At 40.2% G+C, this 23,916-nt stretch overlaps 1 protein-coding gene across 1 annotated transcript in view; it reads left to right on the top strand.

Moving 5' to 3' along the window:
* TBC1D5 (TBC1 domain family member 5) overlaps positions 1-23,916 on the top strand; it is a 379,115-nt gene that overhangs the window by 11,753 nt on the left and 343,446 nt on the right. Inside the window, exon 2 of the mRNA XM_032235839.1 lies at positions 5,545-5,607. The gene's annotated coding sequence lies outside the window, so the exon portion shown is untranslated. The remainder of the gene's footprint in view (positions 1-5,544; positions 5,608-23,916) is intronic.

The following is a 23,916-nucleotide window of genomic DNA, read 5'->3' as shown; positions in this document are numbered from 1 at the left end:
AGAAAGTCTAGCGAACAGAGGAAAGGGTAACCTTGGAGAAGTTGGAGAAAGAAATCTTGGATCTTCAGGATCCAGGCTTTCTTTTTTTGTCCCAGCACAGTGGTTCCTGTTTACACACAGAAGGGAAGGGAATCAGCATGCTGGGTCAGAGAAAGGAAGCCCGGCTCTCCATTTCTTTGGCCCATGCAGGAATTCTCTTCTGCACATGGAGGAGAGCTGCCTTTGGTAGGGAATTAGTTCACTCCCATCTGCTTGACTCATTCTCTTGCTTAGCAACCGCAACAGGGAGGGCCAGGATTGTAGTTGTTGAGTGAGATAATTCCCCAATCAGTTTTGAACAGCTACTATAAAAAAATTCCATATGAGTTGAGTCTGTCCTGTAGATAAAAGCCTATTGAAAGCCTACTACAGTTCACGTTCTACAATAGTGTACCTTTGGTAACGAGGTGTGGATCCACTTCATAACACCTCACCTGATAAAACACCCAGGAAACCGATCTTTGTATTTACAATTGCGGTTATCAGATCAGTACAATTTGGTTCTTTGAATGTAGCTAAATTTTGTTATATTGTCTGCAACATTCGGCAGACTTTGACTGCCCATTGACAATTTACTACAAATTGTAATATATTATATTGTCTATTATTATTTTTAATGGCTCTTATTTGCATTAAAAGTGCATTGCATCATGCTAAAGTGCTTTTCAGAGCTGGGGACAGTAAGATTACAGTGTTTGCTCAAAAAATGTTCTTAGGAGGAGCAGACTGATCTTGTTGGGCTTCCAAGTCTTTGATACATTGTTTAAATTGCTAAGTACACACTCTTAGTCCATCATTAGGACCATTTCCCAGGAGAAGCCAAGAGACTAAAATTTTTGTGAGATGATCTTGAACTATACCGAAAGGAACTCAAACCTTTGGGGGTGGGGAGGAATAATTTTAACCAATGTGCTGCAATGTAAGCTATTCAGTGCTGCTGGAATATACTTTGCTGCTCTGGAGAGGTCACTTTAACAATCACAACATTTTAGGAACAAAATTCCAAGCACAATTATCATTAGTTGAGGACTATCTATAAACACTTGGCTTCATGACAATATTTTGTCTCTTAAGTTTTAAACATTTTTCTACTTTTCTACTGACATATTCATTTGTAGAATCTATTATCAAATAACCAATATTGCTAAACTGAAATCACTTATTTAGTGGTGATCTATGCCTTAAGTTAGTACTGCTTTTTTCTCTCTAATTATCATGGACAGCCAGGCATCGTAGTCACTAGTTCTTGTTAAATTTCTAATGAAAATTAAGTCAAAAATCACTTTATTTTCCTTTTTTATTTTGCATTGTCTTATTTCTTGTGTGACCACAAATCTGCTCTCATGTATTCCTTTTTATTTTTATTTGGACAATAACATTTTATTTGGTTGGTGGAAGAAAAAGAGGGAACTTCTTTTTGCTAGATATTCAAAATTACCTAAGGATGTTTTCATGGACATAGCTTTTTCACTGACAACTAGAACTAACTTTCTTCTTTCATTATGTGCCAGAGAAGGTGATTGTTTTATTGATGTATATTGAAAAAGTGAATAGTCCAATGCTTTGTTCCATTCTTCTAATTTACAACATCAATAGTAATGAATGATGGATGAGATATCCAAACATTAATAAATAATCTTAAAAGCTATACTAAATCAAAGAAGAATAGACCAAGGAATGATTCAAGGAGGATAAGCTAACTTGAGTGTCGTTGATTCTGCTATATACAACAAATAAGCAAAATCCCATTTAAAATGAATGTACTGCCAACCAGGTAAGAGTTGAATTGACATTGACACCTTTTTTTGCATTTTATATTACTAGATGAAACCTTTAAAACAAGTCTCCATTAATGAAATGTGTTTGAAGGCAGGTGTCTCATGTTACTAGTTCTACAAGATCACTCTTGCAGGGCTGCATTATCTTTAATGGAAATTAATTGAGTTTTGCTATAGCATAGTTTAATTCTTTATTTGATTCCATTTGAAATATTGAAATGTTAATAGACATTGGAAGTGAGGATGGAAAAACTATGGGTCATCAGATATTGCTGAACTACAAATCAGCTTCTCTTACTACTTGCTATGCAGGCCTGCTGATAGTAAAAGTTGTGATTTATTAATTATTAAAGCTTAATGCCCATCTTATTTACTTAATTTTTTGCCCGATAGCCCTCTTAGCTATCCTATTATTTCTCCTATTATGTTGGAATGTGATTCTTCATAACAAAAATGTTAAATTTTATAACTTTATATAATTAATTATATAATTATATATAAATTATATAACTCACAGCACATTCTTGTGTGTGATTACTTTGTAGGACCCTTTCATAGGTCAACATGAATAGGGTCACAGTGCAGTAAATATATATCATTTTTATGAGCATAAATAATATTCTTTCTAGTTTTTAAATGCATGTTTGTATGTATCTATTATGTTAATTTTTAAGTTTGACTGTGTTAGACTAATTGTAAATTCATGTAGTTTTGTCAGATTTTCTGCCAGAAAAATAGGCAAAGTCAATGGGTTTAGTCTTTTCCTTTGAAATATTCTAGATAGAATTACAAAGATTCAAAATAGGAGTTAAGAGCTATATACAGGTAATGCTCAATTAATGACTGTAATGGAGCCTACCTATTACAATTGTAAGTCATGATGGTCGTAGACCTGATCACCCAAGTGACTAATCCAATTTTACAATCTTTCTTTATACTGTAGTTAACTCAATTACTAACATTTGTTAAGCCAACCTGTAGTTGTAAGGCAAACTCATTGTATACTATTGTAGTCACATGACCATGGTACTCTGCAAGCAGCTATAAGTGCAGGTCAGTTGTTGAGCCTCCTAGCACCTGAAATGCCATCATGTGACCATGGTAGGGAGCTATTGGAACTTTGGAACTGGGTTGTAAATATCTTTTGGGTGTATTTTGTAACTTTGAATAGTCAGTAAGTAACCAGACATAAGTTAAAGACTATATGTATGTGAAAGCATCCATATTTAGCTCCTATTGAAGCTAGCATGTTGTGCAAAACCTTTTTAGTAGAGGTTTTATCTATTACTGCAAGTATTATATATAATGCCTTTCAGTAGTGATCCTTCTATAGCAGAGGTGTCAAACAGCGGTGTCATTGGAACTTTCCTCCCTTTCTCTAAATTGGGCGTGGCCAGCGTGCAGCGCATCTTGCCTGCTGGTTGGGAGTTTGACAGCGACATTCTCTAGGAAGTATTAAAACCTGCTGAAGTAATATAATTTTAAAATGTGTTATTAAATAGCTGAGTAAATTGTTTGATCAACTCTTGATTAGGTTATTGCTGTTAGTGTGGGATATGTAGTTTAGGCTACGTTTTCTTCCTAAAATAGATTAGCAACTTCTGCCCTTGTAGATGCCAAGTTCTATTGCAGTCCTTAAAATGTACACAAATCATGAAGATGAAATTTAATGGCAAGTTTGATCTATGTAGAATTAATACTATCTGCCATAATTATTCTTTTTGTCTTCTATTGATAATGCCATATAATCAAGCATGTTTCCTGCAGCTGTCAGAGACCACCTTAGAAAGTAGAGTCAATGACATCTAAATATTGTTGACTCTGCCTTAAGGAATATAACAATTCTTTGACTGTGAACTTTTAGTGACTAATTTAATTTTTTTTGTTTATAATTTATTTTTTGAAGATATTATTCTAATTAAAATGATCCATGCATTAACGGGATGTAAATAGAGTATTCCAAATAGTACAAGCTCTTGGTGCTAGGGTATTGCAAATAGTGCAAGATATAGGTGCTGTTTTTGGATAATTGTCTTAAAACTTTTATTGTAAAATGTTAATTTTTAAGAAATAGGTACAATTCATGCCATTTTAGCTTTTGAAGAAATTAAGAGCATGAAAATAAATGGGAATAATAATAATACATCAAAATCTATATATATATAAAAGCAAAATAGCACTCATGTATCATCACGAAACCTCCAGAACCATAAAGCCTACAAATTTGAAATTTGGCACGAATGTTCTTCTTGGTTTCTAGGTGCTCATTAGGAAGAGATTTTTTGAAATGACCACCAGATCGTTAGTGTTTCTTATTATTAACGTTCTCTGATGCTACATAGTTAGACATTATACTCCCTCATCCCACCTGAAAAGAACTCTGTTCCAACTGCCACTTGGGCAGGGGCATGGCCAGCATGTGATTCATCTGGCCTGCAGCTGATTTAGACATTCTACTCCCCCTCCCCACCTCAAAAATGCTCTGACGCTAAGGAATTAGACTGAGGAAGAGAAGGGGATAGGAGAGGATCAATGGGGCCAGCCTGAGGGAGAAAAGGGGAATAGGAGAGGAGAGGCTTCTTTGGGGCAAACCTGAGGGAGAAAGGGGGAGAGGAGAGGCCAATCATAACTACTCATTAAGTTTCAAGCTATAATGTCGATTTATCAAGCCCAATCTCATTGTTTCATAGCGGAGCCCGGGTATACAGCTAGTATAAAATAAATTGCGGGTTTGTTTATTTCAGTATATATTTTTGGGACAAGACCACAAACACTGATTACTGATAACCTTGTTGAGGGGCCAAATGTTTCCTTATAGTTTCCTACCCTGCTTGAATAGCTTGAAGTGATAATTTTTGGACCTGATCTTTATCACTTTTTGATTATTCAAAAAAATTATTCAGTAGTTGAAAATATTTTTAGAATGGGAATGTGATTGGGAAATTTTTGAGAAGCAAACTAATTGTACTTAGTTTAGTTTGTAATGGCTTAAAGTTTCTGGATTTCTCAAATAAGGACTTAAATTGTGATTTTCCCCTCTCCTCCTCAAATTGAAGTTTTTCTGGAAATTTCAGCAGTTATTTTGGTGTATTGTATTGTCATTTGCAGCCCTTCCAAAGTTAGGGTCTCTTTACTAGTTCTCAGGCCCTTAAATGTCAGCTCTTGGTCCTATGTCTTGACTCTGAAATAGCTACTGAGAAACTTTGATTTGAAACTATCGAAGATGATTATTGAAGGACATAAGTAGCTTTTCCTTTCAATTTAAGTTATGTTAATATTCAGATAGACTTGCTTAAGGGATAATAAATGTGTTGATCTTATAATACTACATTTGAATTTGCTACTGCAGGCTACTATTTTCCTAGAAGTACGTAGATATTTGAAAATCCTTGCCCGTTTCCAATATCAGGCAGTTAGAATAAGACTTAGAAGTCAGCCAACCACTTTGTCCTCTCACATTTTGTCCTTCTCTCTGAACAAGTGCCAGTTTGCATACATTGTATGTCAGTTTAAATACAACAGAGATCAGTGTGCCTGATATCATTCCAGAAAAGACTTCGAAAAACTTCAGGTAACTAGTAGATGGAAATGGTTCTTTCGCATTTAAATTGTTTTGAAGAACTATAAAACAGACTTTTGAATGCTTTCAAATAAATTGTTGTCATCCACTAATGAATGAGATGCCATCTGTAATAATTAATGTTATTCCAATTGTTTCTCCCTACAGCAAAACTTCTGAAGGTTTGGAGAAGATTATAAAGTAACGGCCAAGAAGGACTATAGCAGTATTGTAAGTACTGTATTGAAAAGAAAATGTAAATTAAGTATTTTGCAAATAAACTGCCTATATATATTTGATGAAAAATTAGTTTGTGGAGATGAATTATATGAAATGTAAAAGCATACTTTATAACTGCAGTCTTGTTAAGTTACCAGGATTGCTTCATTCTTGTAAAATATGAAGTGTATTCTTGTAACATAATTAGAAATTTACCAATATTACAGAAAAATATATTTTTATCTAACCAAGATTGATCTATTTTATATACATTTCTTTATTTAAAACTATCAGAATTTTAAAAAATCATTATAGTTTTGTTGACTTGTCATTTATTTTAGTGACTTATTGTTTAGGTTATTTTGCAGAATTATTTATTTGCTGATTTATTTATGTATTTCATTATTTATTTATTTGATTATTTAGTAAATTATTTATCTGATGAATTATTAATACATCTTCATGACAGGCTTTAAATTATTTATAACTTAATTTTGATTTTATTGCTTTTCAACGCAGCATTGTTACTGACTAGATTCCCCCCCCCCCCCCCACTCTTACTTGGTTCTTGAAAATTAAAGTGTTAGCTTTGAGGCAACTTTATATTCATTGCAAGATATTTTCTCTCTCTCCCTCCCGCCCTCCCTCCCTTCCTCGTGTGTATGATATATACATAAGTAAATGTACACACACATATATTCAGTAAATAATCCCCATAACTGGACTTTTACATGAATTTCCATGACTTTAACCTTTTCATATTTTCCTTCCTATATTTAATTGTTATCTTCTGTAAATTAGGAATGTGATTCTTCCAAGGGGTATTCTGATGGAGGAAGCTTCTCTGGGTCTAGGTCATTATTTTTACTGACATTTTTTCATATTGAACATGTTTATGTGGTTTAAAGCTTCAGAAATAATTTTCAGAAAATAATATGTGAAGTAGAAAAATAATGGAAATTTCTGAAGACAATCAAATTAGAATAGTCCTTCCTTGGAGAAAATTTATTGTATGATAAATATTTTTCGATAATTCTTTTCACATGTTATTCTAAACATAACATTCTAAGCATTCTAGAAAACATTCTAAACATATGACCCCAATTATAAGTCTGTTTAGCTGCCCTAGGCTTTCCATCTACCTTTAATCTGTTCTACTTTCTGAATTACATTCAGGATTTAAAATATTTTTGTGTTACATTTATTTAAATGTTTTTATGCTTTCTTAAAATAACTTACAAAAAACAAGTTAAACCACAAAATTATTTTTAAAATAAATAAAATTGCTAAAATAAAAAGACAGCTCTTTAAAGTTCAACTCAGAAATATGTTTTAAAGCCCAATGTAAGAGATAGCAAAAGTTAAAGACATACAATTCACCAACAGTTGTAATGGAGCCTGTCCATATGGTTGCAACTCATAATAGTTGTTAAGTGAAGAACCCATGTGCTTGCCTTGCTTAATGATGCCCCTGCATCCCTGTTCTCCCCATGGAGATGTAAAGCAACCACATAATTTCTTGAAACATGGTGTGCTTCAGGGGTGGAAAAGACCCTGGGAGGCATGACTGAAGCCACCATCATAGTTTCAAACCATCCAAATCAAGACTTTGAGAAAGCAAAGACAAGAAAGCTAATATCTGCTGGTATACATACCACCTTCATTAGAGGCATGTGCAGGCCACAGTGAGGAATAAGACATCATTGAGTGAGCTGAAGTGTAGGGAAATAGTTCTGTGGCTTCAATGTGAATTACACCAAATTCCTTAGGCCAGCCATGTGAAGCTCTATGACTTTCCAGAAATCTCACTTGGTGCTAAGCAGCAATGAGGAGAAATTGAAAACCTGCTGGCTTTGCCTCTACTAATTAACTCCCTTACACATCCACTCTCCTCTCTCTCTCCACATTTTCCTTCTGATCCTCCTCCTCTGATTAATGTGTGTGGTCTCATCCCCCCCTCTGGTGCCAGTTTCTGGTAGATGAAGGTTCTGTTTGATTGTCAGTAACTTCCAATCATCAACAAACAAGCTTTCACCCTCTTCTCAGCATATTTTTGTCCAGTCTTGAAACCAGCCTGCATTTTAATGCTGAAGGCTGCTTCTCAGATACTAGACAACTGTCTTGCTTTTCCCCCTTTTCCTTGAATGTCACTGGGAGGAAAGAGCAGCCTCTGGTTAGAAAAGAGAAAGAGTGGGATAAGAATAAACTGGGGGGGGGGGGGGGAGCTGATATTGAAAATCTTCTTCCCTCTCCAGAATTCTTGCCAGCATTCCCATTTACTTTGTTTGTGGGAAGCTTGCAGAGAGAAAGTCAGTATAAAAGTCCAGAGCCCATAGACAGGTAAAGTGGCTGCTGTAGGAGTGCAAATTGGGAGTGATGCTTGATAGTGCAAGAAAGGTGCTGCATGGGTCAGGGAAGTCAGGTAAATAGCAAATAGCATGGATCCTTAGTCACAGGAGTCATAAATCCTGAATTTAGTGCACATTTTATAAATTAGGCCATTTAAGATACGGTTCAAAAATTGTTGCTTTCTGATGCCCAGTTCGCCCAATTAAAAGTTATGACAACAAGAATTTAAGTAGTTATATAGGTAGATTGGAGCCACATTTTCTTGCTAACAACTTTTAGCTTTGTTTATTTCTGGTATTTCTGTGCAAAGTATGGAACTCAAATAGTTTGTTCTGGTAATGGATATGATACCTGAATATAATACACTGGGTTCTACGGCACATGGAATCTATAATAAATTGTTGTATGGAAAAATGCACACTTGTCAAACCATCTTAATAATTGTCTGTTTACAAGGTTTTGACCTTTAAACTAAATACAGGCCTGCATAGAACCAATGGTGAAAGTGATGTGTTTATTGAGATAATTATATTCTTTTCAATGGTATAGTGGATAAAATCAGAGAACCATGTACAATGCCAAAAACCCTAACAATCACTTTGTTTGTTTAATTGATTGATTGATGGTATGAATCAAGCCCTTCATGGTAGTGGATCTGAGTACTTGAGAGACCGCCTTCTGCCGATTACCTCCCTCCGACCGATAAGATCGCACAGACTGGGCCTCCTCCGAATTCCATCCGCCAGTCAATGTCGACTGGCGACTACACGGAGGAGAGCCTTTTCTGTTGCAGCTCCGACCCTGTGGAACGACCTCCCCGTCGAGATACGCACCCTCACCACCGTCCAGGCCTTCCGCACAGCCCTCAAGACCTGGCTATCCCAACAGGCCTGGGGATAAGCTTCTAATTTGCCCCACCCAAGTGTTGAGTGTTGAATGCAAGTTGTGTTTTTATTATTTTACTTTGTTCACATACTGTTTATTTTTGAATTGCACCCCCTCCCTAATGATTGTAAGCCGCCCTGAGTCCCCTCAGGGAAAAGGGCGGCCTATAAATCCTAATAAATACAAATACAAATACAAATTTAAGACCACTCATCTCATTCAAGAGTGATTCATTTTGGTTGTAAAATTTTATGGGTTATATCCAGGTTGCCTGCAGAACAATATATACTTAATTTTTTTCAGTATTTCAGATGATATACCATAGATATGTGCCGATTTCTCTCCCCCACCCCCCCATATGGTCTGGTCTGTATTAGGTAACTGCTTCTAAAATTAAGACTGGTCTTCTATTTATTATTATAGAAGTAATAAGCACTCACATGATGTTTCTTAATTTTGATAGTGGTTTTTGCTTTTATATTTTTTTAAAAATAAGCAATGTGTAGACAGTATCAATGAATGCTGAAGAATGAATTTAAATAAATTTAAAAGCAGAATACAGAAATCAAAATATGTGTAAAAGGTGTGTCTTACTGAGAAAGTAAAAGAATAAATGTGAGGAAAAGCTAACAAAAAGAATGATACAGTGCTTCTAGCTAAGCAATTTGGTATATGTCAAGGCACTGACAAAGATATTAGGTGTTTATTGCTTAAATAACGGAAAATGGCACTTCAACAACAGTTAAAATTGAACACAATAGCTTGGAAAGGTAAAAGTGATGTATTCCTTTTGAAGATAAATAAAATAATTTTTAAACATAAGTATTTAAAGATAGACTTTGACTTAAGACCAAAATTGGGAGCAGAACTGTTGTCCCATCAGGGATACATTTGTTAAGTGAGTTGCATCCAGTTTTTTACAACCAATATGCTGCAATTGATAAATAAATCACTATAGTTGTTAAGTGAATCATATGTTGTTAAGAGAATCTGACTTTCCTATTCAACTTTGCTCATCAGGAATCCTCTGGAAAGGAGGCAAATGGCAATCATGTGACCAACCTACCCACCCCACTCCCAGATGCTGCAACGGTCATAAATACATAACTAATTCTCCTGTGCGCTGCTTGGAGAGTCTAAGCGTGGGTTAACACAGTCTATCTACCCTAGGATTGAGTGATTTTTTTTCTTTGACACCTCCTTTTGCCTCATAGAGATCATTTTAAAAACTCAGTCTGCCAGTTAGGACTAATGTTGGGGAGCTCCTCAGATCTAGATCAAATAGATTGGACTCTCCAAACTCTGCATAGAGAACTTTTCATTCTCTTTTTATTTTTATCAGAACTCCCTTAGATAGAATTAGGTAGAACAAACCTCGAAGAAAAAACTGACGTCTTTTTCAAGTTGCTGAGAGAGCTGCCGGGTTCCAAGTGGCCACATGCAGAGTGAGAACAAGAGGGTTGCTTGTCCATCAGCTGCCGGCAAGCAAGGGGGCGACAGGAGGCTTCCTGTCTGTTTTTCCCCAGCCGCTGTTGTTAATAGTGCCGCCTGGAGCGCTTGGAAGCTCCGGCGGTGTCGGCGGTTTCTCCTCAACCCGGCAAGCATGGTGGCCATTTTAAAAGCGCCACCTTGGACTCTCTGAGCAGTGCGTGCAGGGGCAGCCATTGTAAAGTAACTGGCTGGCATAGTGAGCCGTTGGGAGCCGTGGGAATATACACGATATAGCGCTTAAGCCCCGTAGCCGCAGGTCGCTGCCAGGAAGTGTTTGGCCTTGTCTGGGACGCCGGCAAGGTCTGCCTTCCCGCTCCGACCACTCAGAGACCTTGAGGGCGGCCTGAGGAGGGCTTTGACCAACGGGTATCCCTCCTCTTCAACATTGATCTGCAGGTGTTCCGTAGCCACCTAGCTCGCGCCTGGTGCCTGTCTACTGCTCCATCAACTCCTCTGCTTCAGGAATCTACACCATCAAAGGCTTCTGCAGATCATCATGGCAGATGGAGGTTCAGAGGTGCAGGCAGGGCCCTCCTCCAAACGCAGTAGGCTAGATCCTCCACCCAAAGGGAGGAAGGGGCACCACTAGGAAGGCCTCCCTGGGACCCTCAGGGAATAAGGATAAGCCCAGAGAGGGAACCTGAAAGCATAAGTCTGTGGAGCACAAACTCCAGCAGACACCCAGGCAGAGTAAATCCCCTGAGCAGACGGATTCATTACCATGCCCACCCTCTGGCCAGATAGAGAAGGGGGAACCTGGTTCGCCTCAGAGGAGGAACAGGGACCAGATTGCTCCAGCAGGGGCTCGACCCAGGGAGGAAAAAGGCCCAGCCCCGTCCACAGAAATGAAGGAAGTAATTGCCCAGGCCATCTCCCAGGGCATAGTCGAGGGGATTAGGCAGAAAGATGCCCGCACAGCTGGAGCATCTAAAATAAGACCACCCCCAGTTCAGGTCAGGGACCAGGCCCCAGCCTCTCCTGGCACCTCACTTGCCACAGAGGAATCGGTCTGGGAGGAGGAGGAGGCCGAGGAATTTGAATTATCTGAGGATGAGGATCTTCCCCCCAATAAGCCTGCCTTCACAGGGTTGTTCAAGCCATCTTTATTTAAGGCCATCCTACACAAGGCCAAAGCATCCACCGAGCTAGGGTCTACTCCTAAGAGTACCACCCTCCTCCTCTAGGGACCCCAAAGAAGGTCTGTCCAAGGAAAATGCTCCCACTCAGGAGCTGATTCCGGTTCCAGATTTATTCAACGATGTTGTCCAAAGGCAATGGGCACAGCCCGGTACCTAGCCGGGGCGGGGGGGGGGGACGGGGACAAATCCTTGTATTCCATAGAGACCAAGATGGAGGATATTTTGAAGTTGCCTGAGGTGGATGCTCCGGTGGTTTCCTTGACTTCCAATTCAAACCTGCTGGTGGACTTACTGGAGGATCTCAAAGCGGAAGACAAAAGATCCAAGAAGGCATGCCAAAAGACGCATCAGGCGGCCGCCTGGGCCATCAGGGCATTCTCCTCTGCCTCCTTTTTCACCAGGCATTCCTCCTCTGGCTGAGACAACTGAGATCCAAACCTCCCTCTGAGGGATCTCGGTGAGTCACGATCTCAGCAAAATTATTACCGCAGTGGAGTATTCAGCCAACTCTCTGAATGCGGTAAAGTTCGCATCCTGGGTGTTGGCATCCAATATAACCTAACGCCATCTGCCAGTGGCAGAGCGGACATGAAGGTGAAGTGGAAGCTTGCTTCTGCTCCCTTCAAAGGGGAACAGCTTTTTGGGGACATTCTGGACAAATTTGTGATTGAGACGAAGGACAAACGGAAAATCCTTCCGGCCACTCTGAAGAAAAATGAGCGAAAAAACTCCGGCTCATTTAGAAAGCAGTCCTTTCGAATGCAGGAGTCCACTTAGGTGTCCACCTCCTCTTCCTACCATAGACCTTATGCTCAGGCAGGTGACAGAGGTCAAGATAGGAACTCCTTCGGAGTACGGGGTAGGCAACAGCAGCATTCCTTTCAGAAGCCATTTCGTGGCGGTTCCAACTCCCGCCAATTCCGACGTGGCAAGTGACCATCACCGCGTCCCTCCCATAGGGGGTCGGCTGCAACTTTATGCCGACAAGTGGGAGGAAATCACCACTGACTCGTGGATTCCCAACACAATCAGGAGGGGTCTAACCTTAGAATTTCTGTCCTTCCCCCAACGGACATTCATTCGGTCTCCAACTCCTAAAAATCCCCTAAAGAGATCCCTCATGCAGGTGGAAATTCACCATGTTCTCCAAATAAGGGCCATAGAACCCGTGCTGAAGGATCAGGAAAAGCAGGGATTTTATTCCATTCTTTTCCTGGTCCCGAAAATCTCAGGGGGTTGGAGGGCCATCTTGGATCTAAAGCGCCTGAATCAACATCTGGCCTACAAGCGATTCAAGATGCAATCCCTCCACTCCATCCTGGATTCCATAAGACAAGGAGACCTGCTCACCTCCATAGACTTAAAAGAAGCATACCTGCACGTTCCCATCCATGCAGCTCATAGGAGGCTCCTGCGGTTCCACTACAACGGGAAGCATTACTGGTAGAGGGCCCTCCCCTTCGGCCTGTCTGTACCCAGGACCTTCACCAAGCTTCTAGCAGCTGTGGCGGCCCACCTCCGGTCCTGTCCAGTTCATCTAGAATGTTACCTAGATGACATCATCATTCAATTATCAAGTCATGACCAAGCATGACGAGATGTTTGGGTGACCATATGAACCTTGCAACAACACGGCTTCTCGGTGAATCGGAAGAAGAGCCATCTCGAGCCGACCACATGGATCCAGCACCTCGGCACCATCATAGACTCAGTTTCTTGCCAGGTGTTCCTGTCTCCAGACCAGCTGCGCAACCTCCGGAGCAGAGTATACCAGTGCCGGCAGGCCAGGTCAGTGCCGATAGTCAAACTGTTGCAACTTCTCAGCATCATGATTTCCTACCTAAAGGTAGTTCCCTGAGCTCGCCTCCATGCCAGGGAACTACAGTGGTTCCTCCTGCCGATGCAGAGGTCCAAAGACAGCAACTCTCTCGAGACGTGGCCGTCCGCCACAGAAGATGATCCGCTCCCTCGCTTGGTGGCGAACAGCAACAGTAGAGAAGGGGTGCCAGTTCAAGGAGCCCAAAAGGATCATGGTAACCTCAGATGCCAGCCTCTTCGGTTGGGGGCACATTGTTAGTGACAGCTGACTCAGGGCAGATGGTCTCGACAACTCCGAGTGGCGTCTGCACCTGGAACTCTTCCAACAGATAGTTTGGAGATTCGGCCAACCGCAAGTAGACCTATTCACTACTCACACCAGCACTCACCTGCCAAGGTTCTTCTTGTTACCACTCGCCCCAGGCGGAGGGGACGAATGCACTGAGGTGCAAGTGGCCCTCAGGACTGCTCTACACGTTTCCCCCTCTCCCACTCATTCCGCAAGTAATAGCCAAACTGCTGGCGGAGGAAGCGGAGATCCTCCTTGTGGCACCACATTGCCCCAGGAGGTCGTGGTATGCGGATCTTGTCAGCCTCTCCATACAGAGACTGTGGAGAATTCCTCGGGAGCAAATCTCTCTCATTTAGGGGGCTATCTGCCATCTGATCCCCAGTGGCTCCAATTAGCCATCTGGCACTTGAGGGGGAACTCCTGAGGAAACAAAACCTTTCTGACAAGATCATCAAGACTACTCAGGTGTCCAGAAGGCCTACTACAAGAATATACAAAGAAACATGGGTCGCCTTTTCAGCCTGGTGCAAAGGACGGGGTATAGGTGACATTTCTGCTTCAATACCACAATTACTAGACTTCCTTCAGGATGGATTGGACAGGGGCCTGGCACCCAATACTCTCCGTCGCCAGGTCGCTGCCTTGTCCACCATCCTCACTAGGGGTTCCCCTTGTACCCTGAGTCAACACCCTAAGGCAAGAGTTTTCTGAGGGGCGCGATGAATATCTGTCCTCAGGCGGTTCACCATTATCCTTCCTGGAATTTGTCATTTGTTTTATGAGCCTTGAGCGCGCCCTTCGAGCCTATTCGAATGGCGAGTCTTCATCATCTGATTCTTAAGACTGCCTTTTTAGTGGTGATTACATCCACTCAAAGGGTCTCACAGCTAGTGGTGCTTTCCATCAGGGAAGAGCTATGTATGATACACTCTAATAGAGTCATCTTGAGACTTGACCCCTCATTCATCCCTAAAGTAAACACTCACTTTCATAGAGTTCAGAAAGTGATTCTTCCCAACTTTTGCCCTAGACCTGCGCATCCCAAGGAGCATATTTGGAATAAGTTGGACATGAGACGTGCTGTCCGCATTTATGTTAAGAGGACTAAAGACTTTAGACGTTCAGAATCCTTTGTATCATTTGATCCTAGGTTGCTGGACCGCAAGGCATCATCTTCCACCATTGGACATTGGTTGCGGGCCTGCATCAAGATGGCCTATGAGCATCAGGGCAGGGCCGTACCAGGTTGTGTGACAGCACACTCAACAAAGAGTGCTGCCACTTCAGCAGTGTGGGTGACCCAAACATCCATCCTTGACATTTGCAAAGCAGCTACGTGGGCTTCTCCCACAGCATTTATAAAAAATTATAAGATTGACACCTTTGCCTCAGCTGAAGCCTCCTTTGGAAGAGTTTTGCAAAAGGTTGCTGAGGCTCCGAACAATCTGGACAATTCCCACCCTGGGACACAATAGCTTAGGTATGTCCCATGCTTGGACTCTCCAAGCAGCGCACAGGAGAAAGACTGTTGGCTTACCTGAACAGCCGTTCTCTGGGCACTGCGGGAGGGTCCAAACCCACCCGAGGTCTTCTGTGGTGTTCAAGACTTTTACCTGTCAATTGACTATGGAATGGGTGTCCGTTACTTTGTCTTTAAAACATGTTTCTTTATCTCTTTTCACATCCAGGGAAATATATTCTGCCTTTTCAATATTTCCTAAGATATTTCATTTTTCTGGGAGAGGGCTGGGTGATAACTTCCTACAATCCCTCCTTTTTTAAAGAAAACATGTGGCCTCTCTGGGTGACGGTTAATCATGCCTTAATCCCATGCCCCTGGAGCTGAAGGGGAGAACTCCTTATTATGTAAAGGGCCTGCCTTGGGCAATGGCCCATTGACAAAGGAGGATGGGCAGGAAACTGCAGGGAGTTACTTTGTCTTTAAAACATGCTTCTTTATCCCTTTTCATATCCAGGGAAATATATTCTACCTTTTCAATATTTCCTAAGATATTTCATTTTTCTGGGAGAGGGCTAGGTGATAACTTCCTACAATCCCTCCTTTAAAAAAAAAAAACATGAGTGGAACACACATGTTCTTGACAAAAGATTAAAATTGGTCAGATCGGGGAGACTTATTTTTTTTTTTTTGATGGAAAGTCATTGAGAGAGACAGCAGAAGGATCTCTTCAGTGGCTCCCAGATAACTTTCAACCATGAAGGTCTAGTAGTTAGGGCACAAGTTCTGGAAAGAAATTTACAGTTTCCAATTTTCCATGCCAATTATTATCAGATATCATTTTCTGTGAGCGTCCAGACAAGTTTCAAGCAAGTAGAAGTCCCAGAATTCTTCACAGCCAAACTTTTCCTTTAAGTTACAGGCTGCCCATTTCAAAGGGATGGTTCTTGAACCTGCCCTAGCTCTTATTTTAGTGAGGCCAAATTGAGTTTAGCTAGTGTGCAATCCAGGCTTTTTAGTATTTTTAAAATTACACACAATGTGCCCAGGGACTCCTACTCATGAGACCACCAGTGCAACATATCCTGCTTTATTGGGCAATGGGGCAGCATAATTTTTGAGTCAGTCAGGGCTTGGGTTTTGAAGATCCTTTCTGCTACTCTTCAAGTGGGGGGAATTGCCTGAGAGGAATTTACCCTCCCCCACGGGATTAACAGGGAAATATCACTGCTTAGGCTTTTGTGCCAGGGTAAAAATCAATCTAGGAGAAACTTTGTGTGGAGCTAAGTCAAGGAGGTAGCTTCAAACTAATTCTGAATTGAGTCTGTCTGTCTGTCTGTCTGTCTGTCTCTCTCTCTCTCTCTCTCTCTCTCTCTCTCACACACACACACACACCTCCTCTCCCTCTGCCCCCCCCTCTCTGTGTGTAGCTGCTTCTACAATACAGAAAATACAGACATTTTGGACAAAATTTGCCTCCCACTACACAGAAATAAGGTGTTCAGAACTTACTGTGCTAGCCATTCTCAAATACAATTCTTAAATGAATACATTAAACTGATTACAATATAAATTGAAAACCTTACAATGACTTTCTGTGAAGGAAGCAAAGAAAAAAAACCTTACAATCAATTTTCACCCTCCCCCATAGTATTTACTGGGGATAGAAGAGAGTCTTTTGGTCTTTACTTCTTCATCTCAGGGTCCTTTCTTTCATGTCTTCTGGATGGCATTAGGCTTGGCTTGCTTGTAAGAGTGGTCAGTCAGATTCCTGGGGGCGTGACCTGTTGCCGAGGAGGGCTCCACCGAGCTCCTCAGAGATCTGGTCTGTATATCTAAATAAGATCATAGATAGCACCCCTTTTTGGCTAAGAAAGGGGCAGGGAGGATAGCTCCGTAGACTAGGGTCTATTCGTAAGCCACAGCCTTTTTCTTTTTTTTTGGCTGTGGAAGAGATTAGATCCAGCCGAAGCGGAGCTTTTATCTCCGGCCAGTTCTTCTCAGCTGCCTTTTTTTTTTTTGGCAGCCCCAGACAGGCTAGCCCCCCCCAGGACAAAACAAAGTTTTCTCAAGCTAGATTTGATACGGGAGGGTACCACCCCTGTGAGATTTATGCTTTTATTACTATCTTAAATACCAGCACCATTCGTCTTAAAGACTTCTTTGTTTAAATAGACTTCAAAATGGCGATTTCTCTCCGTGGATGATTACTGGATGTACTTAGCCGGGTTTATCTTCCCGCAGACCGCTCCTTAACAAAACAAACTCTTTTTCTTTGGAAATAGAGGGGAGCGAAGCGCTGCTTACTTGTTTATTTATTATGGCACCCAGATCAAAGAAGCGTCTTGCTACAAATGTGTCTAAAGAATTTAAAGAATCTTTTTTGGAAACACAGCCTTTGTCTCCTACGCCCTCTACTGGAGAAGTTTTAACACAGGAATATCTCTTTAAAATACTTAATACCTTTAAGCAAGAAATTAAGGAATTTGTATTGCAACTTTATGATGATCTAAAATCTAAAGTTAATCAAATGAAGGTGAATACGTTTGCAGCCGTGTCTGCCCTGTCAGATTACTCTGCTGAAATAGAGAACAAATTGGAAAGTCTGGAGAAGGCTAATTTTAACTTGACCACCAATATTCAAATTTTACAAGAAAAAATTAAAAATAACGAAGAACAGCTTATGATGCTAAATTTTGATAGGAAGGCATTTTCAATAAGAGTCAGAGGATTCCGTGAAAAGGAGCAAGAGAATTTGAAACAGACCTTTGCTGAAGCCTTCAGCCATGCGCTGGGAAGCCCGGGATTTAACTTTGATGGGCAGATTCGGAAAATCTATTGCCAGAACTCATTGATAGCGGAACAGCGACAGCTCCCGAGGGACATAATTATACATTTCTCTACAAAAGAATCTAGAAACGCGATTGTGCAAAAGTTTCATAATAACAGTCTCCGAGTTGATGACCAGGACGTGATTGTCTTCAAAGATATACCTTTCCAGATGTTGAAAGCAAGAAGGGATTACACTTTTTTAACTAAAGAGCTTAGGAGTCAACAGATTCGATACAGATGGGAGGCCCCTGCCGGCATCACGGTTACATTTGAGAATCAAAGATTTCGTCTTAATTCTGTTTCGGAGGCTCAAGATTTCTATTGTAGGATTCTGAAGGCGGGACTTCCTGACGCGCTTGGAAGAGAGGAGAGACAAGCGGAAGGAGAAAGCAAACGGCTGGCCATGCGGCTGCAAGATGGAGGGGGTAGCCCCTCCTCCCTCGGAGAAGCAGAAGAACGCAGATCGAGAATTTAGATACTTCAAAAGACTTCCTAAAGTTGAGGACTGAATGGGGGTTTGAGACCTCTCTCCGGTAGAAAAAGTGGACTAATTTTTATCAGAAGGGAAAGCTGGGTGAAACTACTTTGAGCTAGATTCTAAAGTAACGTTAGCATAAATTTGATAGTGGTTAAAAGAATGCGGAATGATTTATGTTGTTTAAACTTTGTTAGATGGGACTATTTTAAAATAGAAGGTTAACTGACTCTTGCCGAAAGTATTATTTGAATATGATCCATGCTATTTAACTTTTATTTGAAGGGAAAGTTGGTTGTAATAGTTCTGAGTTATTTTTCAAATAAACGCTAGTATAAATTTGATAGTGGTTAATATTAGACAAGCAAGAGATGAGGGTAAAATGCATGTGAAATGAACTACGTTCTTTGAGGTAAATACCAGACAAGCAAGGGAAGAGGGCAAAATTTACGTTGTTTAAAGCTTATTAGAACAGGAAGCCGCTTGGGATTATCTTAAGATAACTGTAAAAAGAATGTGGAATGATTTATGTTGTTTAAACTTTGTTAGAAGCGACTACCTTAAAATAGAAGGTTAACTGACTCTTGCTGAAAGTATTATTGGAATATGTGGAATGATTCATGCTACAAATCGCTCTGAGTTATATCTTAAACAAATGGTAGTATAAATTTGATAGTGGTAAATATCAGACAAGTGGGGGATGAGGGTAAAATACATGTGGAATGAACTAAGTTATTTAAATCCTATTAGAAGGGGAAGTCGGTTGGAATTATCTTAAGATAGAAATTGATTCCTGTGTAAGGTAATATCTGATCTACGCTGCTTAACCTTACTAAGAAGGGGAAATCTGGTTAGATTATTTTGAATTATTGTTTGAAAAAGGGGTAAAGAAAGATCATTTACGTTGTTTAAATTTTACTAGAAGGGAAAGTTTGATTACTTGTCTGTAAAGTTATATTTGAATATATGGCATGATCCACGCTGCTTAAATCTTATTGGAAGGGATCATGAGGTTTAGGAAGGGAACGGGAGAGCCTACAGAAGGTCGGGGTAAATAGCAAAGAAGTAAGAGATGAGAATAAAACATAGATAGAATGATTTATACTATTTAAGCATAGATAAAGATGGGGGGCTGAGATCAACACAAAGAGTGGTTTCTTTTTTTTTCTTTTTTCTCTTTTCTCTTTTCTTTTTTTTTTTTTCCTTTTTTTTTCTTTCTCTGCTTTTCTTTTTTTTTTTTTTTGATATATTACTTTTATTTTTTAATCCATATGTATACAAGATATTTTAGATAGAAGGTAGTGCCAGGTGTGGGCCCTGGGAAGTCGGGAGGATTAGGGATGGGGATTGTGGGGGGTGGGGTGGGGGGGTGTTAACATAGTTTTAACAAGAACAAGAATGTATTTATATACGGTGGTTCTTTTTTTTTATTAATATTATTATTATTATTTTTTCCTTGGTTCATTTTACTTTTATCAGATCAAACAACACTCGAATAAAGGCATACACCAAGGAGGGAGGTAGAGGGAAGGAAGAGGGAGGAGTAAGGAAGGAGTAAGGGGAATGTAAGGAGTAAGGGGAATGTAAGGAGGGTGTCTGGGGAGTAAGGGGAGAAGGAAGGTTTGAGGGGAAAGGGAAGTAGGAGGGGAGTGTTAGAGGGAGAAAGGAAAGTTGGAGGGGGTAGATGGGGTGTATGGAGGAGGTGGGGTTGTGAATGATGAGTTGTGTTTCCTTTTTACTTGTTCGTTTTCCCTTTTTCTTTTTTTTTCTTTTTTTTTCTTTTCTTATAGTAAATACCCTGTATATAAATGATTGCAAATGGAATGTGAAAATTGAATAAAATATTTTGAAAGGAAGAGTGGTCAGTCAGGCTTGGTAGAGTCTGTCTCAGGCTTGACTAAGTTTTTTCCTCATGTCAGGTTTTATCAGAACGCAATCACCAGTAGCCAATTTGAGAGTTATGGTTTGAGCTAGCAGTCCTTTGTTTCTGAAGTAAGAGGAGAGGCCAAGTATACAGTTCTTTACAGACATATCTTTAATCTCATGTTGTGGAATTGCCCCCATTCTGTCCAAGTGTGGAAATCCAAACATTATTTCAGAAGGCAGACGATGTAAATTCCAAGGAACATGACGGTCCCACTGCCTCTGTGATTGAAACACTTTTTTTGCAGTAAAATGAGTAAATTTCCAAAAGGGACAACAACTTGTGTTGCAAACAAACAAACAAACAAACAAAATATCATAGGGTAGAGCACCTTGACTCATAAGCATTTAAAAATGCACTCAGGCGTAAAAGAGGGAGGGAAGAACAGCATTAAAATATTTACAAATGTAAGCAGAATATCTCAAAATCATTCCTTTATATAGGTTTAATTAAGCATTTTAAACCTCAAAAATTTCCAGAAGAAAAAATCAAAATTGTATTCAGAGCAGAAAAGGAAACGTAACTGCATAGCTTTTATATGCAGATGAAAAAGATCACAACAGTGAATGGTAAAGGTGTAGGAGCAGGTCATCTATTTACTCTAAATTTCTCAGAAGAGAGAGAAAAAAGTGGTTACAGTGAGCAGAAGAACCACAGCCACCTTTAATGACCCAGAAGGAAGGAGGGAAAGAAAGGAGGGAGGATACATGCAAGGATGAAACTTGCATTTATTGTAAATGAACATAAACATTTCCTGGGTTGTTACTTTAAGGTACAAGGAAGGAAGGAAGAAAAAATACTTCTCTTTACTCTGTTTTTGTTGGCCAAATAAATAGTGGGTCTGGGTCTGGGTCTGACAAATGGAGCAAAGGCAGTTTCTACCAGTTTACTCTTTTCTTTCTTTGAACAATTTAAAATTTGTGTCTTTTTGGATTGGAGACATTTTATAGTTACAATTACCTTGATGGTGCACAACAACTTAGACACACATTTACACAAGGACAAGGAGAAAATAAGGGGGGGGGGGAGAGAACTCTCAGGTTTACATACCCTAGTCATTCCCAGCACAAATCCGTTAAATTGGGGAAAGCACAAATCTTAACAGACAAACTATGTGGTTGCATAGAAGACAGAGAAAGAGACAAATAGACAAGAGGAAAAAAAAGATACCCCAACATTTTCCCTTTTCTTTTAAGTACCTTTATGTAGCCAAATTAGTTTTCCTGTATCATCTTTCAGCAAAGCCCATTTGCCACACAATTTCCTTGCTCTCTTTCTACTCATGTTAGCCAAAATCTTGGCATCTAATGAAATCTCTGAGGGCACTTCTGGCCACCCGTGAGCTAATGCTTCCCATGACCCTTTACCTGTAGGGCTCACATTGGCCTAGCCGGGTGACCATCCACTGTAAGTTTCAGGAAAAAAAGATTCTGGGAAGAACTTTGATTCCCCCACGAAGTATTCGGCCCATCCTCTCAGGGAATCACTTGGGTTTTGCGGATCAAAAAGGTAATTCGTGGGGACCTCTGCCCTTCTGCAGTTAGTACCAGGCACCTCTACTCTTTTCCATACACCATGGGCCTTTGCTTTTTTTGCTTTCACGGGACAAAAGCAGCAGCAACAACAACAACAACAACACATTTTCATTCACTTTTCCATCCATTTTCACACACACTCTCCTTTCCTTAACAGAAGGGCCTGTACTCTGGCTTGACCCTAATACTTTCCATGCTCTCTTGGTAAAACACACACAGGAACCAAGATCTAGCTGTGATCAAGAGAAGGATTCACACACATGCAGGCATACACACATTTCCCATGCTTTGCCATGCTTTAAAATTAAATTTTAGAAAAATAAAATTTAGAGGTACTCACCTTCTTTCCAGGCAGCCTTTGAGCTCAAACTCAAAACCCCTTTAAAACCTACATCCAAATGGCTACGGTCAAGGTAAAGTCCACCCACAGACTTAATGCCGTTTGTGTCAGCATATGACACTTACCTGGGCCATATCCATTGGTTAGGCTAGCTTGGAGTCCCATCTATGGGTGCCAATAGATCAGTGATGGTTTTCAAATTTTTTTAGAATCTCTTCTGTAGGTGTGGTCTGTTTTGTGGGAGTAGCTTTGTGACCGGGTGGGAGTGGCTTGCCAGCCATGTGACCAGGTGGGAGTGGCTTGTCAGCGATGTAACTGGATGGGCGTAGCCAACTTGTAAAATGTGGTGAAACTCACCTAACAACGCTCTTGCCAAAATGTTGGCTCAGGAACTCTGGCATTGAAGTGTGCAAGTCTTAAAGCTGTCAAGTTACAAGACCCTTGCACCCTAACCCTTTAGAAAAAAACCCCCCAAAGGTGTTCAAACTTCACAGCTTTAAAACTTGTAGACTTCAACTACCAGAATTCCTCCTCTCAGTCTTCATCTTGATGATATGCGGACGGACAGTGGGAGAGAGCTGGAACTGGTTCTAAACGGCACTGTAGATTTTCCTATGCTTGCTTTAAAGGAAGTTGTTTCCTTTGATTTATATTCATTAATAAAAACTTGTATATAGTGATGAAAGAAATGTCCTTCTGAGTTTGGCTCCAAGTGGGGAAAAAGACACTGGAGACATGGAGGTTGATTGGAAAGATGGTTAAATGGTGGACAGACCACATGGCTTGAGTCCTGAACAGAAAAGGTGATCACATGCTTCAATGTTGGGGAGAAGAAGAGAGGGAAGGGCTGAGATGCTGAGTCCCTGGTTTTATGCCCTCTGTGGCCTTTGATCTTGATCTTGTATTCTGATTGGCTTTCAGACTCCCATAGGGCCATGCAGGGGCAACTCTCTAGGCTGTGTTTTGGCTGAGTTCTCAGATGCCATGTGGTGAGTGGGTGAAGGCTAATCATGCCTTAATTCCATCCCAGTAGAGCTGAAGGTGAGAACTCTTTATTATGTAAAGGGACTGGCTTGGTCAATGGCCCATTGACAAAGGGGGAGGGCAGGAAGCTGCAGGGAGTTACTTTGTCTTTAAAACATGTTTCTCTACTATTAGATGAATACCTTTACACAATAATAGCTTTAGATAGTTGCTTTTGATATACATATTTTATAAAATATATTTTTATTATATATGTATATATAGATTTATATTTGCTGGAATCAGGTATTCCATGTTCATGTGATATCTTTCAGAACTTTTTATATACATGTTTTACAACGCATATTTACAAAGATCAGAATGATTGCAATGTGTAATATAATTTCCCACTCTCTAATTCAAGCTGATATATATTCACATAACAATGCATATATAATCTTTGCCTTTTGCTTAATTAATTAATTAATTAATTTGATCGCACCTTTTAAACTGAAGCTGAAATTCTTTGAAACTCTATAATTTTTCCTTAGCATATAAAATTGATTGTTGAAATGGTCTGTAAGGCATTGATGTTAAATGCTACAGTGTCTTCTGTTATTCACTTATACGACCCGTAAGTGCTTTTTGAACTACATGTTATAATGCTAATGAGGGTAATACTGGAACATTTATGTACAAGCCTAGAGCATTTCTTTATAATTATGACTAGTGAAGCACAGCCAGAGGTCAACTTAAATCAGAATGTTTTCACACTCACACATTTACTGGCTTATTTATAGGACTTTCTGGTTGACCATA

The sequence above is a fragment of the Thamnophis elegans genome, chromosome Z (assembly GCF_009769535.1).
Source record: "Thamnophis elegans isolate rThaEle1 chromosome Z, rThaEle1.pri, whole genome shotgun sequence".
Classification (NCBI taxonomy): domain Eukaryota; kingdom Metazoa; phylum Chordata; class Lepidosauria; order Squamata; family Colubridae; genus Thamnophis; species Thamnophis elegans.
Note: the sequence above shows the minus strand (reverse complement) of the source record. Positions and strands in the feature narration are given on the sequence as shown.